Genomic DNA, 15,816 nt, shown 5'->3' on the forward strand with positions numbered 1-15,816 from the left:
TGTAAAGGTATGGGTTTATGTTATGTGATACAGGGCTGTAAAGGTATGGGTTTATATTGTGTGATGCTAGGCTGTAAAGGTATGGGTTTATATTATGTGATGCAGGGCTGTAAAGGTATGGGTTTATATTATGTGATGCAGGGCTGTAAAGGTATGGGTTTATATTGTGTGATGCAGGGCTGTAAAGGTGTGACTTTATATTGTGTGATACTTGTCATTAAAGTATGTGTTTATATCCTGTGGTGCTGGGCTGTATAGATGTGGGTTTTATTCTGTGGTGCTGTGCTGTAAAGGTATAGGGTATATTGTGTGATGCTATTTTGTAAAGGTATAGGTATATATTATGTGACGCTGGGCTTTGAAGTTATGGTCTTATATTGTGTGATGCCTAGTTGTAAAGGTATGGGTTTATATTGTGTTATGATGGACTGTAAAGATATGAATTTATATTATGTTGAGCAGAACTGTAAAGGTATGGGTATGTAGTGTGTGATGATGGGCTGTAAAAGTATGGGTTTACATTGTGTAGTGCAAAGTTGTAAAGGTATGGGTTTATATTGTGTGATGCTGGGCTATAAAGATATGGGTTTATATTGTGTGATGCTTGGCTGTAAAGGTGTGAGTTTATATTGTGTGAGGCTAAGCTGTAAATGTATGGTTTTATATTGTGTGGTCTAGGTATGGGTTTATATTGTGTGATGCTGGATTGTAAAGGTATGGTTTTATATTGTAAAGGTATGGGTTATATTATGTGATGCAGGGCTGCAAAGGTATGGGTTTATATTGTGTGATGCTGCAAGGTATGGATTTATATTGTGTGATGCTAGGCTGTAAAGGTATGGGTTTATATTGTGTGGTGCTGGGCTGTAAAGGTATGGGTTTATATTGTGTGGTCTAGGCTGTAAAGGTATGGGTTATATTATGTGATGCAGGGCTGCAAAGGTATGCGTTTATATTGTGTGATGCTGCTGTAAAGGTATGGGTTTATATTGTGTGATGCTGGGCTGTAAAGGTATGGGTTTATATTGTGTCATGCTGGTCTGTAAAGGTATGGGGTTATATCGTATGGTGATGGGCTGTAAAGGTATGGGTTTATATTGCAAGGTGATGGGCTATAAAGGTATGGGTTTATATTTTATGGTGCAAGGCTGTAAAGGTATGGGGTTATATTGTATGGTAAAAGGCTGTAAAAGTATGGGCTTATATTGTATGGTGATAGGCTGTAAAGGTATGGGTTTATATTGTATGGTGCAAGGCTGTAAAGGAATGGGTTTATATTGTATGGTACAAGGCTGTATAGGTATGGGTTTGCATAGTATGATGCTCGACTACAAGGATATAGGTTCATAGTGATGGGCAATAAAGATATGAGCTGGTACAGTATGGGTTACAGAGGTATGGATTTATATGGTATGATGCTACACTACAAAGGTATGAGCTTTTATTGTATGATGCTGGGCTACAAAGTTATGGGTATATATTGTATTGTGTTGGGCTGTAAAAGTCTATATTATTTGGTGTTGGGCTGTAAATATATATTATGTTCCTGGACTATATAGTTATGGATTTATATTGAATGGTGTATAGCTATAAAGGCAAGTATGAGTTAATACAGTATGACTACAGACAAAATGATCCATATTGTACAGTCCTGGGTCACAAAGTTCTGGGATTTTAATGTGTTAGGTTGGGTTATAAAGGTATAACTTTATATAGTATGATGCTGGACTACAGAGATATGGTTATATAGTGTATGATGCTATGTTATAAAGGTATAAGTTTTCTATAGTATGATGCTGGACTACAGAAAATTGGGTTTATATGTATGGTGCTAGGTTATAAAGGTATAAGTTTATATAGTATGATGCTGGACTACAGAGATATGGTTATATAGTGTATGATGCTATGTTATAAAGGTATAAGTTTATATGGTATGATGCTGGACTACAGAAAATTGGGTTTATATGTATGGTGGTAGGTTATAAAGGTATAAGTTTATATAATATGATGCTGGACTACAGAGATACGGTTATGTAGTGTATGTTGCTAGTTTATAAAAGTATATGTTTATATAGTATGCTGCTGGACTACAAAGATATGAGTTTATATAGTATGTATATAGTGTATGTTGCTAGGTTATAAAGGTATAAGTTTATATAGTATGATGCTGGGCTACAAAGATATGAGTTTATATAGTATGATGCTGGACTACAGAGATATAGTTATATAGTGTAAGTTGCTGGGTTATAAAGGTATAAGTTTATATAGTATGATGCTGGACTACAGAGATATGAGTTTATATAGTATGATGCTGGACTACAGAGATATGAGTTTATATAGTATGATGCTGGACTACAGAGACATTGTTATACAGTGTATGTTGCTAGCTTATAAAGGTATAAGTTTATATAGTATGATGCTGGGCTACAGAGAAATGGGTTTATATGTATGGTGCTAGGTTATAAAGGTATAAGTTTATATAGTATGATGCTGGACTACAGATAAATGGTTTATATGTATGGTGCTAGGTAACAAAGGTATAAGTTTATATAGTATGATGCTGGACTATAGAGATATGGGTTTATATGTATGGTGCTAGGTTATAAAGGTATGTTTATATAGTATGATGCTGGACTACAGAGATATTGTTATATAGTGTATGTCGCTAGATTATGAAGGTATGATTTTGTAAAGTATGATGCTGGACTACAGAAATATGGGTTTATATGTATGGTGCTAGGTTATAAAGGTATAGATTTATATAGTATGATGCTGGATTACAGAGATATGGTTATATAGTGTATGTTGCTCGGGTATAAAGGTATATGTTTATCTAGTATGATGCTGGACTACAGAAATATGGGTTTATATGTATGTTGCTAGGTTATAAAGGTAAAAGTTTATATGATATGATGCTGAACTACAGAGATATAGTTATTTAGTGTATGTTGCTAGGTTATAAAGGTATAAGTTTATATAGTATGATGCTGGACTACAGAGATATGGGTTTATATGTATGTTACCTGGTTATAAAGGTATAAATTTTATAGTATGATGCTGGACTACAGAGATATAGTTATATAGTGTATGTTGCTAGTTTATAAAGGTATATGTTTATATAGTATGATGCTGGACTACAGAGATATGGGTTTATATGTATGGTGCTAGGTTATAAAGGTATAGGTTTATATAGTATGATACTGGACTACAGAGATATGGTGATATAGTGTAAGTTGCTAGGTTATCAAGGCATAAGTTTATATAGTATAATACCGGACTACAGAGATATGGGTTTATGTGTATGGTGCCAGATTATAAAGGTATAAGTTTATATAGTATGATGCTGGACTACAGAGATATGGGTTTATATGTATGATGCTAGGTTATAAAAGTATAAGTATATATAGTGCGATGCTGGACTACAGAGATATGGTTATATAGTGTATGATGCTAGGTCATAAAGGTATGAGTTTATATAGTATGATGCTGGACTAGGTAGATATGGTTATATAATGTATGTTACTAAGTTATAAAGGTATAAGTTTACATAGTATGATGCTGGACTACAGAGATATGCATTTATATGTATGGTGTTAGGTTGTAAATGTATAAGTTTATATAGTATGATGCTGGACTACAGAGATATGGTTATATAGTGTATGATGCTGTGTTATAAAGGTATAAGTTTATATAGTATGATGCTGGACTACAGAGATATGGTTATATAGTGTATGTTGCTAGGTTATAAAGGTATACGTTTATATAGTATGATGCTGGACTAGATAGATATGGTTATATAGTGTATGTTGCTAGGTTATAAAGGTATAAGTTTATATAGTATGATGCTGGACTACAGAGATATGGGTTTATATGTATGGTGCCAGGTTATAAAGGTATACGTTTATACAGTATGATGCTGGATTACAGAGATGTGGTTATATAGTGTATGTTGCTAGGTTATAAAGGTATTTGTTTATGTAGTATGATGCTGGACTACAGAGATATGGTTATGTAGTGTATGGTGCTAGGTTATAAAGTTATAAGTTTATATAATATGATGCTGGACTCCAGAGATATGGGTTTATATGTAAGGTGCTAGGTTATAATACGTTTATATAGTATGATGCTGGACTACAGAGATATGGTTATATAGTGTATGTTGCTAGGTTATAAAGGTTATTATTATTATCTTATTTTATCTATTTTATTTTGCTTTGTCGCTGTCTCCTGCGCTAGTGAGGTAGTGCAAGGAAACAGACGAAAGAATGGCCCAACCCACCCACACACACACTCATGCATGCATATACATACATGTCCACAAATGCAAATATAGACACCTATACATCTCAACGTATGCATATATATACACACATAGACATATACATATATACACATGTACATAATTCATACTGTCTGCCTATATTCATTCCCATCGCCACCCCGCCACACATGAAATAGCAACCCCCTCCCCCCACATATGCGCGAGGTAGCGCTAGGAAAGACAACAAAGGCCACATTTGTTCACACTTAGACTTTAGCTGTCATGTATAATGCACTGAAGTACATATATAGCCCTGGGGATAGGGGAGAAAGAATACTTCCCACGTATTCCCTGCGTGTCGTAGAAGGTGACTAAAAGGGAAGGGAGCGGGGGGCTGGAAATCCTCCCTTCTCTCTTTTTTTTTTTTCTCCAAAAGAAAGAACAGAGAAGGGGGCCAGGTGAGGATATTCCCTCAAAGGCCAAGTCCTCTGTTCTTAACGCTACCTAGCTAATGCAGGAAATGGTGAATAGTATGAAAAAATATTTTTTTTTTTTTTTTTTTTGCTTTGTCGCTGTCTCCCGCATTTGCGAGGTAGCGCAAGGAAACAGATGAAAGAAATGGCCCAACCCACCCCAATACACATGTATATACATACGTCCACACACGCAAATATACATACCTACACAGCTTTCCATGGTTTACCCCAGACGCTTCACATGCCCTGATTCAATCCACTGACAGCACGTCAACCCCGGTATACCACATCGCTCCAATTCACTCTATTCCTTGCCCTCCTTTCACCCTCCTGCATGTTCAGGCCCCGATCACACAAAATCTTCTTCACTCCATCTTTCCACCTCCAATTTGGTCTCCCTCTTCTCCTCGTTCCCTCCACCTCCGACACATATATCCTCTTGGTCAATCTTTCCTCACTCATTCTCTCCATGTGCCCAAACCATTTCAAAACACCCTCTTCTGCTCTCTCAACCACGCTCTTTTTATTTCCACACATCTCTCTTACCCTTACGTTACTTACTCGATCAAACCACCTCACACCACACATTGTCCTCAAACATCTCATTTCCAGCACATCCATCCTCCTGCGCACAACTCTATCCATAGCCCACGCCTCGCAACCATACAACATTGTTGGAACCACTATTCCTTCAAACATACCCATTTTTGCTTTCCGAGATAATGTTCTCGACTTCCACACATTCTTCAAGGCTCCCAGAATTTTCGCCCCCTCCCCCACCCAATGATCCACTTCCACTTCCATGGTTCCATCCGCTGCCAGATCCACTCCCAGATATCTAAAACACTTCACTTCCTCCAGTTTTTCTCCATTCAAAATTACCTCCCACTTGACTTGACCCTCAACCCTACTGTACCTAATAACCTTGCTCTTATTCACATTTACTCTTAACTTTCTTCTTTCACACACTTTACCAAACTCAGTCACCAGCTTCTGCAGTTTCTCACATGAATCAGCCATCAGCGCTGTATCATCAGCGAACAACAACTGACTCACTTCCCCAACAGACTTCATACTTGCCCCTCTTTCCAAAACTCTTGCATTCACCTCCCTAACAACCCCATCCATAAACAAATTAAACAACCATGGAGACATCACCCAACCCCTGCCGCAAACCTACATTCACTGAGAACCAATCACTTTCCTCTCTTCCTACACGTACATATGCCTTACATCCTCGATAAAAACTTTTCACTGCTTCTAACAACTTTCCTCCCACACCATATATTCTTAATACCTTCCACAGAGCATCTCTATCAACTCTATCATATGCCTTCTCCAGATCCATAAATGCTACATACAAATCCATTTTTGAAATGGTTTGGGCACATGGAGAGAATGAGTGAGGAGAGATTGACCAAGAGGATATATGTGTCGGAGGTGGAGGGAACGAGGAGAAGAGGGAGACCAAATTGGAGGTGGAAAGATGGAGTGAAAAAGATTTTGTGTGATCGGGGCCTGAACATGCAGGAGGGTGAAAGGAGGGCAAGGAATAGAGTGAATTGGAGTCATGTGGTATACAGGGGTTGACGTGCTGTCAGTGGATTGAATCAAGGCATGTGAAGCGTCTGGGGTAAACCATGGAAAGCTGTGTAGGTATGTATATTTGCGTGTGTGGACGTGTGTATGTACATGTGTATGGGGGGGGGGGGTTGGGCCATTTCTTTCGTCTGTTTCCTTGCGCTACCTCGCAAACGCGGGAGACAGCGACAAAGTATAAAAAAAAAAAAAAAAAAAAAACAAATCCATTTGCTTTTCTAAGTATTTCTCACATACATTCTTCAAAGCAAACACCTGATATATATATATATATATATATATATATATATATATATATATATATATATATATATATATATATATATATATATATTTTTTTTTTTTTTTTTTTTTTTTATACTTTGTCGCTGTCTCCCGTGTTAGCGAGGTAGCGCAAGGAAACAGACGAAAGAAATGGCCCAACCCCCCCCCCCATACACATGTACATACACACGTCCACACACGCAAATATACATACCTACACAGCTTTCCATGGTTTACCCCAGACGCTTCACATGCCTTGATTCACTCCACTGACAGCACGTCAACCCCTGTATACCACATCGCTCCAATTCACTCTATTCCTTGCCCTCCTTTCACCCTCCTGCATGTTCAGGCCCCGATCACACAAAATCTTTTTCACTCCATCTTTCCACCTCCAATTTGGTCTCCCTCTTCTCCTCGTTCCCTCCACCTCCGACACATATATCCTCTTGGTCAATCTTTCCTCACTCATTCTCTCCATGTGCCCAAACCATTTCAAAACACCCTCTTCTGCTCTCTCAACCACGCTCTTTTTATTTCCACACATCTCTCTTACCCTTACGTTACTTACTCGATCAAACCACCTCACACCACACATTGTCCTCAAACATCTCATTTCCAGCACATCCATCCTCCTGCGCACAACTCTATCCATAGCCCACGCCTCGCAACCATACAACATTGTTGGAACCACTATTCCTTCAAACATACCCATTTTTGCTTTCCGAGATAATGTTCTCGACTTCCACACATTTTTCAAGGCTCCCAAAATTTTCGCCCCCTCCCCCACCCTATGATCCACTTCCGCTTCCATGGTTCCATCCGCTGCCAGATCCACTCCCAGGTATCTAAAACACTTCACTTCCTCCAGTTTTTCTCCATTCAAACTCACCTCCCAATTGACTTGACCCTCAACCCTACTGTACCTAATAACCTTGCTCTTATTCACATTTACTCTTAACTTTCTTCTTCCACACACTTTTCCAAACTCAGTCACCAGCTTCTGCAGTTTCTCACATGAATCAGCCACCAGCGCTGTATCATCAGCGAACAACAACTGACTCACTTCCCAAGCTCTCTCATCCCCAACAGACTTCATACTTGCCCCTCTTTCCAAAACTCTTGCATTTACCTCCCTAACAACCCCATCCATAAACAAATTAAACAACCATGGAGACATCACACACCCCTGCCGCAAACCTACATTCACTGAGAACCAATCACTTTCCTCTCTTCCTACACGTACACATGCCTTACATCCTCGATAAAAACTTTTCACTGCTTCTAACAACTTTCCTCCCACACCATATATTCTTAATACCTTCCACAGAGCATCTCTATCAACTCTATCATATGCCTTCTCCAGATCCATAAATGCTACATACAAATCCATTTGCTTTTCTTAGTATTTCTCACATACATTCTTCAAAGCAAACACCTGATCCACACATCCTCTACCACTTCTGAAACCACACTGCTCTTCCCCAATCTGATGCTCTGTACATGCCTTCACCCTCTCAATCAATACCCTCCCATATAATTTACCAGGAATACTCAACAAACTTATACCTCTGTAATTTGAGCACTCACTCTTATCCCCTTTGCCTTTGTACAATGGCACTATGCACGCATTCCGCCAATCCTCAGGCACCTCACCATGAGTCATACATACATTAAATAACCTTACCAACCAGTCAACAATACAGTCACCCCCTTTTTTAATAAATTCCACTGCAATACCATCCAAACCTGCTGCCTTGCTGGCTTTCATCTTCCGCAAAGCTTTCACTACCTCTTCTCTGTTTACCAAATCATTTTCCCTAACCCTCTCACTTTGCACACCACCTCGACCAAAACACCCTATATCTGCCACTCTATCATCAAACACATTCAACAAACCTTCAAAATACTCACTCCATCTCCTTCTCACATCACCACTACTTGTTTTCACCTCCCCACTTGCGCCCTTCACCGAAGTTCCCATTTGCTCCCTTGTCTTACGCACTTTATTTACCTCCTTCCAGAACATCTTTTTATTCTCCCTAAAATTTAATGATACTCTCTCACCCCAACTCTCATTTGCCCTTTTTTTCACCTCTTGCACCTTTCTCTTGACCTCCTGTCTCTTTCTTTTATACATCTCCCACTCAATTGCATTTTTTCCCTGCAAAAATCGTCCAAATGCCTCTCTCTTCTCTTTCACTAATACTCTTACTTCTTCATCCCACCACTCACTACCCTTTCTAATCAACCCACCTCCCACTCTTCTCATGCCACAAGCATCTTTTGCGCAATCCATCACTGATTCCCTAAATACATCCCATTCCTCCCCCACTCCCCTTACTTCCATTGTTCTCACCTTTTTCCATTCTGTACTCAGTCTCTCCTGGTACTTCCTCACACAGGTCTCCTTCTCAAGCTCACTTACTCTCACCACCCTCTTCACCCCAACATTCACTCTTCTTTTCTGAAAACCCATACAAATCTTCACCTTAGCCTCCACAAGATAATGATCAGACATCCCTCCAGTTGCACCTCTCAGCACATTAACATCCAAAAGTCTCTCTTTCGCACGCCTGTCAATTAACACATAATCCAATAACGCTCTCTGGCCATCTCTCCTACTTACATAAGTATACTTATGTATATCTCGCTTTTTAAACCAGGTATTCCCGATCATCAGTCCTTTTTCAGCACATAAATCTACAAGCGGGGGGCCAGAAATCCTCCCCTCCTTGTATTAACTTTCTAAAATGGGAAACAGAAGAAGGAGTCACGCGGGGAGTGCTCATCCTCCTCGAAGGCTCAGAGTGGGGTGCCTAAATGTGTGTGGATGTAACCAAGATGTGAAAAAAGGAGAGATAGGTAGTATGTTTGAGGAAAGGAACCTGGATGTTTTGGCTCTGAGTGAAACGAAGCTCAAGGGTAAAGGGGAAGAGTGGTTTGGGAATGTCTGGGGAGTAAAGTCAGGGGTTAGTGAGAGGACAAGAGCAAGGGAAGGAGTAGCAATACTCCTGAAACAGGAGTTGTGGGAGTATGTGAAAGAGTGTAAGAAAGTAAATTCTCGATTAATATGGGTAAAACTGAAAGTTGATGGAGAGAGATGGGTGATTATTGGTGCATATGCACCTGGGCATGAGAAGAAAGATCAAGAGAGGCAAGTGTTTTGGGAGCAGCTGAATGAGTGTGTTAGTGGTTTTGATGCATGAGACCGGGTCATAGTGATGGGTGATTTGAATGCAAAGGTGAGTAATGTGGCAGTTGAGGGAATAATTGGTATACATGGGGTGTTCAGTGTTGTAAATGGAAATGGTGAAGAGCTTGTAGATTTATATATATATATATATATTTTTTTTTTTTTTTTATACTTTGTCGCTGTCTCCCACATTTGCGAGGTAGCGCAAGGAAACAGACGAAAGAAATGGCCCAACCCCCCCCCCCATACACATGTATATACATACGTCCACACACGCAAATATACATACCTACACAGCTTTCCATGGTTTACCCCAGATGCTTCACATGCCCTGCTTCAATCCACTGACAGCACTTCAACCCCGGTATACCACATCGCTCCAATTCACTCTATTCCTTGCCCTCCTTTCACCCTCCTTGCACACCTTTCACCCTCCTGCATGTTCAGGCCCCAGTCACTCAAAATCTTTTTCACTCCATCTTTCCACCTCCAATTTGGTCTCCCACTTCTCCTTGTTCCCTCCACCTCTGACACATATGTCCTCTTTGTCAATCTTTCCTCACTCATTCTCTCCATGTGACCCAACCATTTCAAAACACCCTCTTCTGCTCTCTCAACCACACTCTTTTTATTACCACACATCTCTCTTACCCTATTATTACTTACTCGATCAAACCACCTCACACCACATATTGTCCTCAAACACCTCATTTCCAGCACATCCACCCTTCTCCACACAACTATATCCATAGCCCATGCCTCACAGCCATATAACATTGTTGGAACCACTATTCCTTCAAACATACCCATTTTTGCTTTCCGAGATAATGTTCTCGACTTCCACACATTCTTCAACGCTCCCAGAATTTTCATCCCCTCCCCCACCTTATGATTCACTTCCACTTCCATGGTTCCATCCGCTGCCAAATCCACTCCCAGATATCTTAAACACTTCACTTCCTCCAGTTTTTCTCCATTCAGACTTACCTCCCAATTGACTTGACCCTCAACCCTACTGTACCTAATAACCTTGCCCTTATTCACATTTACTCTCAGCTTTCTTCTTTCACACACTTTACCAAACTCAGTCACCAGCTTCTGCAGTTTCTCACATGAATCAGCCACCAGCGCTGTATCATCAGCGAACAACAACTGACTCACTTCCCAAGCTCTCTCATCCACAACAGACTGCATACTTGCCCCTCTTTCCAAAACTCTTGCATTCACCTCCCTAACAACCCCATCCATAAACAAATTAAACAACCATGGAGACATCACACACCCCTGCCGCAAACCCACATTCACTGAGAACCAATCACTTTCCTCTCTTCCTACACGTACACATGCCTTACATCTTTGATAAAAACTGGTCACTGCTTCTAATGACTTGCCTCCCACACCATATATTCTTAATACCTTCCACAGAGCATCTCTATCAACTCTATCATATGCCTTCTCCAGATCCATAAATGCTACATACAAATCCATTTGCTTTTCTAAGTATTTCTCACATACATTCTTCAAAGCAAACACCTGATCCACACATCCTCTACCACTTCTGAAACCTCACTGTTCTTCCCCAATCTGATGCTCTGTACATGCCTTCACTCTCTCAATCAATACCCTCCCATATAGTTTCCCAGGAATACTCTACAAACTTATAAAGATATACGTTTATATAGTTTGATGCTGGACTACAGAGATATGGTTATGTAGTGTATGGTGCTAGGTTATAAAGGTATAATTTTATATAGTATGATGCTGGACTACAGAAGTATAGTTGTATAGTGTATGATGCTATGTTATAAAGGTATGTTTATATAGTATGATGCTGGACTGTAGAGATATGGTTATATAGTGTATGATGCTAGGCTATAAAGGAATTTGTATATGAAGTATGATGTCAGAGTGCAATGTTTCAATTATATAATGCTGAATTATGAAGATATGCACACTAGATTTGAGTTAACATTTTTGGGATTAATATAATGATGTTTTTGTTTTTGTCATTAATGTAATGATGTTGGTTTTGTTTGTATAGATGACTACACTCGCGTGGTGCTGAGCAGCTTCCCAGGGGTGCCTGGCAGCGACTACATCAATGCCAACTACATCAGAGGTGCCAGTGGCTCCCGGGCCTACATTGGCTCCCAGGTAAGGATATCATGTTCACCTAGGAATACTTACTATGCTTACTATTTGTCTTACACAGGGCAAATTTGACACTCGTCCTATCTCAGAACTCCATATATATATATATATATATATATATATATATATATATATATATATATATATATATATATATATATATGACTGAGTTTGGTAAAGTGTGTGAAAGAAGAAAGTTAAGAGTATATGTGAATAAGAGCAAGGTTATTAGGTACAGTAGGGTTGAGGGTCAAGTCAATTGATAGGTGAGTTTGAATGGAGAAAAACTGGAGGAAGTGAAGTGTTTTAGATATCTGGGAGTGGATCTGGCAGCGGATGGAACCATGGAAGCGGAAGTGGATCATAGGGTGGGGGAGGGGGCGAAAATTCTGGGAGCCTTGAAGAATGTGTGGAAGTCGAGAACATTATCTCGGAAAGCAAAAATGGGTATGATTGAAGGAATAGTGGTTCCAACAATGTTGTATGGTTGCAAGGCGTGGACTATGGATAGAGTTGTGCGCAGGAGGATGGATGTGCTGGAAATGAGATGTTTGAGGACAATGTGTGGTGTGAGGTGGTTTGATCGAGTAAGTAACGTAAGGGTAAGAGAGATGTGTGGAAATAAAAAGAGCGTGGTTGAGAGAGCAGAAGAGGGAGTTTTGAAATGGTTTGGTCACATGGAGAGAATGAGTGAGGAAAGATTGACCAAGAGGATATATGTGTCGGAGGGAACGAGGAGAAGAGGGAGACCAAATTGGAGGTGGAAAGATGGAGTGAAAAAGATTTTGTGTGATTGGGGCCTGAACATGCAGGAGGGTGAAAGGAGGGCAAGGAATAGAGTGAATTGGAGCGATGTGGTATGCCGGGGTTGACGTGCTGTCAGTGGATTGAATCAAGGCATGTGAAGCGTCTGGGGTAAATCATGGAAAGCTGTGTAGGTATGTATATTTGCGTGTGTGGACATATGTATATGCATATGTATGGGGGTGGGTTGGGCCATTTCTTTCGTCTGTTTCCTTGCGCTACCTCGCAAACGCGGAAGACCGACAAAGCAAAAAAAAAAAAAGAAAAAATATATATATATATATATATATATATATATATATATATATATATATAGTTAAAATACAAGGAGGGGAGGGTTTCTGGTCCCCCGCTCCCGTCCCCTTTAGTCGCCTTCTACGACACGTGAGGAATGCGTGGGAAGTATTCTTTGTTGCTGTCTCCCGCATTATCAAGGTAGCGCAAGGAAACAGATGTAGGAATGGCACAACCCACCCACATACACATGTATATACGTACATGTCCACACACGCAAAATATACATACCTATACATCTCAACGTATACATATATATACACACACAGACATATACATATATACACATGTACATAAATCATACTGTCTGCCTTTATTCATTCACATCATCACCTCGCCTCACATGAAATAACAACCCCCTCCCGCCTCATGTATGCAAGGTAGCGCTAGGAAAAGACAACAAAGGCCCCATTCGTTCACACTCAGTCTCTAGCTGTCATGTATTAATGCACCGAAACTACAGCTCCCTTTCCACATCCAAGCCCCACAGAACTTTCCATGGCTTACCCCAGACGCTTCACATGCCTTGCATCAATCCATTGACAGCTCATCGACCCCGGTATACCACATCGTTCCAATTCACTGTATTCCTTGCACACCTTTCACCCTCCTGCATGTTCAGGCCCCGATCACTCAAAATCTTATTCACCCCATCTTTCCACCTCCAATTTGGTCTCCCACTTCTCCTTGTTCCCTCCACCTCTGACACATATATCCTCTTTGTCAATCTTTCCTCACTCATTCTCTCCATATGATCAAACCATTTCAAAATGCTCTCTTCTACTTTCTCAACCACACTCTTTTTATTACCACACATCTCTCTTACCCTATTATTACTTACTCGATCAAACCACCTCACACCACACATTGTCCTCAAACATCTCATTTCCAGCACATCCACCCTCCTGCGCACAACTCTATCCATAGCCCACGCCTCGCAACCATACAACATTGTTGGAACCACTATTCCTTCAAACATACCCATATTTGTTTTCCAAGATAATGTTCTCGACTTCCACACATTCTTCAAGGCTCCCAGGATTTTCGCCCCCTCCCCCACCCAATGATCCACTTCCAGTTCCATGATTCCATCCGCTGCCAGATCCACTCCCAGATATCTAAAACAGTTTACTTCCTCCAGTTTTTCTCCATTGAAACTTACCTCCCAATTGACTTGACCCTCAACCCTACTGTACCTAATAACCTTGCTCTTATTCACATTTACTCTTAACTTTCTTCTTTCACACACTTTACCAAACTCAGTCACCAGCTTCTGCAGTTTCTCACATGAATCAGCCACCAGTGCTGTATCATCAGCGAACAACTGACTCACTTCCCAAGCTCTCTCATCCACAACAGACTTCATACTTGCCCCTCTTTCCAAAACTCTTGCATTCACCTCCCTAACCACCCCATCCATAAACAAATTAAACAACCATGGAGACATCACACACCCCTGCCGCAAACCTACATTCACTGAGAACCAATCACTTTCCTCTCTTCCTACACGTACACATGCCTTACATCCTCGATAAAAACTTTTCACTGCTTCTAACAACTTGCCTCCCACACCATATATTCTTAATACCTTCCACAGAGCATCTCTATCAACTCTATCATATGCCCTCTCCAGATCCATAAATGCTACATACAAATCCATTTGCTTTTCTAAGTATTTCTCACATACATTCTTCAAAGCAAACACCTGATCCACACATCCTCTACCACTTCTGAAACCACACTGCTCTTCCCCAATCTGATGCTCTGTACATGCCTTCACCCTCTCAATCAATACCCTCCCATATAATTTACCAGGAATACTCAACAAACTTATACCTCTGTAATTTGAGCACTCACTCTTATCCCCTTTGCCTTTGTACAATGGCACTATGCACGCATTTCGCCAATACTCAGGCACCTCACCATGAGTCATACATACATTAAATAACCTTACCAACCAGTCAATAATACAGTCACCCCCTTTTTTAATAAATTCCACTGCAATACCATCCAAACCTGCTGCCTTGCCGGCTTTCATCTTCCGCAAAGCTTTTACTACCTCTTCTCTGTTTACTAAATCATTTTCCCTAACCCTCTCACTTTGCACACCACCTCGACCAAAACACCCTATATCTGCCACTCTATCATCAAACACATTGAACAAACCTTCAAAATACTCACTCCATCTCCTTCTCACATCACCACTACTTGTTATCACCTCCCCATTTGCGCCCTTCACTGAAGTTCCCATTTGCTCCCTTGTCTTATGCACTTTATTTACCTCCTTCCAGACCATCTTTTTATTCTCCCTTAAATTTAATGATACTCTCTCACCCTAACTCTCATTTGCCCTCTTTTTCACCTCTTGCACCTTTCTCTTGACCTCCTGTCTCTTTCTTTTATACATCTCCCACTCAGTTGCATTTTTTCCCTGCAAAAATCGTCCAAATGCCTCTCTCTTCTCTTTCACTAATAATCTTACTTCTTCATCCCACCACTCACTACCCTTTCTAATCAACCCACCTCCCACTCATCTCATTCCACCAGCATCTTTTGCACAATCCATCACTGATTCCCTAAATACATCCCATTCCTCGCCCACTCCCCTTACTTCCATTGTTCTCACCTTTTTCCATTCTGTACTCAGTCTCTCCTGGTACTTCCTCACACAAGTCTCCTTCCCAAGCTCACTTACTCTCACCACCCTCTTCACCCCAACATTCACTCTTCTTTTCTGAAAACCCATACAAATCTTCACCTTATCCTCCACA

General features: G+C 40.5%; 1 protein-coding gene across 3 annotated transcripts in view; it reads left to right on the forward strand.

Annotated features, from left to right (window-relative positions):
* The window catches only part of LOC139756449 (uncharacterized), a 352,809-nt gene that overhangs the window by 126,573 nt on the left and 210,420 nt on the right, over positions 1-15,816 (forward strand). For all 3 annotated transcript variants that reach the window (XR_011714348.1, XM_071675905.1, XM_071675906.1), the window contains one exon: positions 11,838-11,950. The gene's annotated coding sequence lies outside the window, so the exon portion shown is untranslated. Of the gene's footprint in view, positions 1-11,837; positions 11,951-15,816 lie in introns of those variants that run through there.

This window comes from Panulirus ornatus, chromosome 21 (assembly GCF_036320965.1).
Source record: "Panulirus ornatus isolate Po-2019 chromosome 21, ASM3632096v1, whole genome shotgun sequence".
Classification (NCBI taxonomy): domain Eukaryota; kingdom Metazoa; phylum Arthropoda; class Malacostraca; order Decapoda; family Palinuridae; genus Panulirus; species Panulirus ornatus.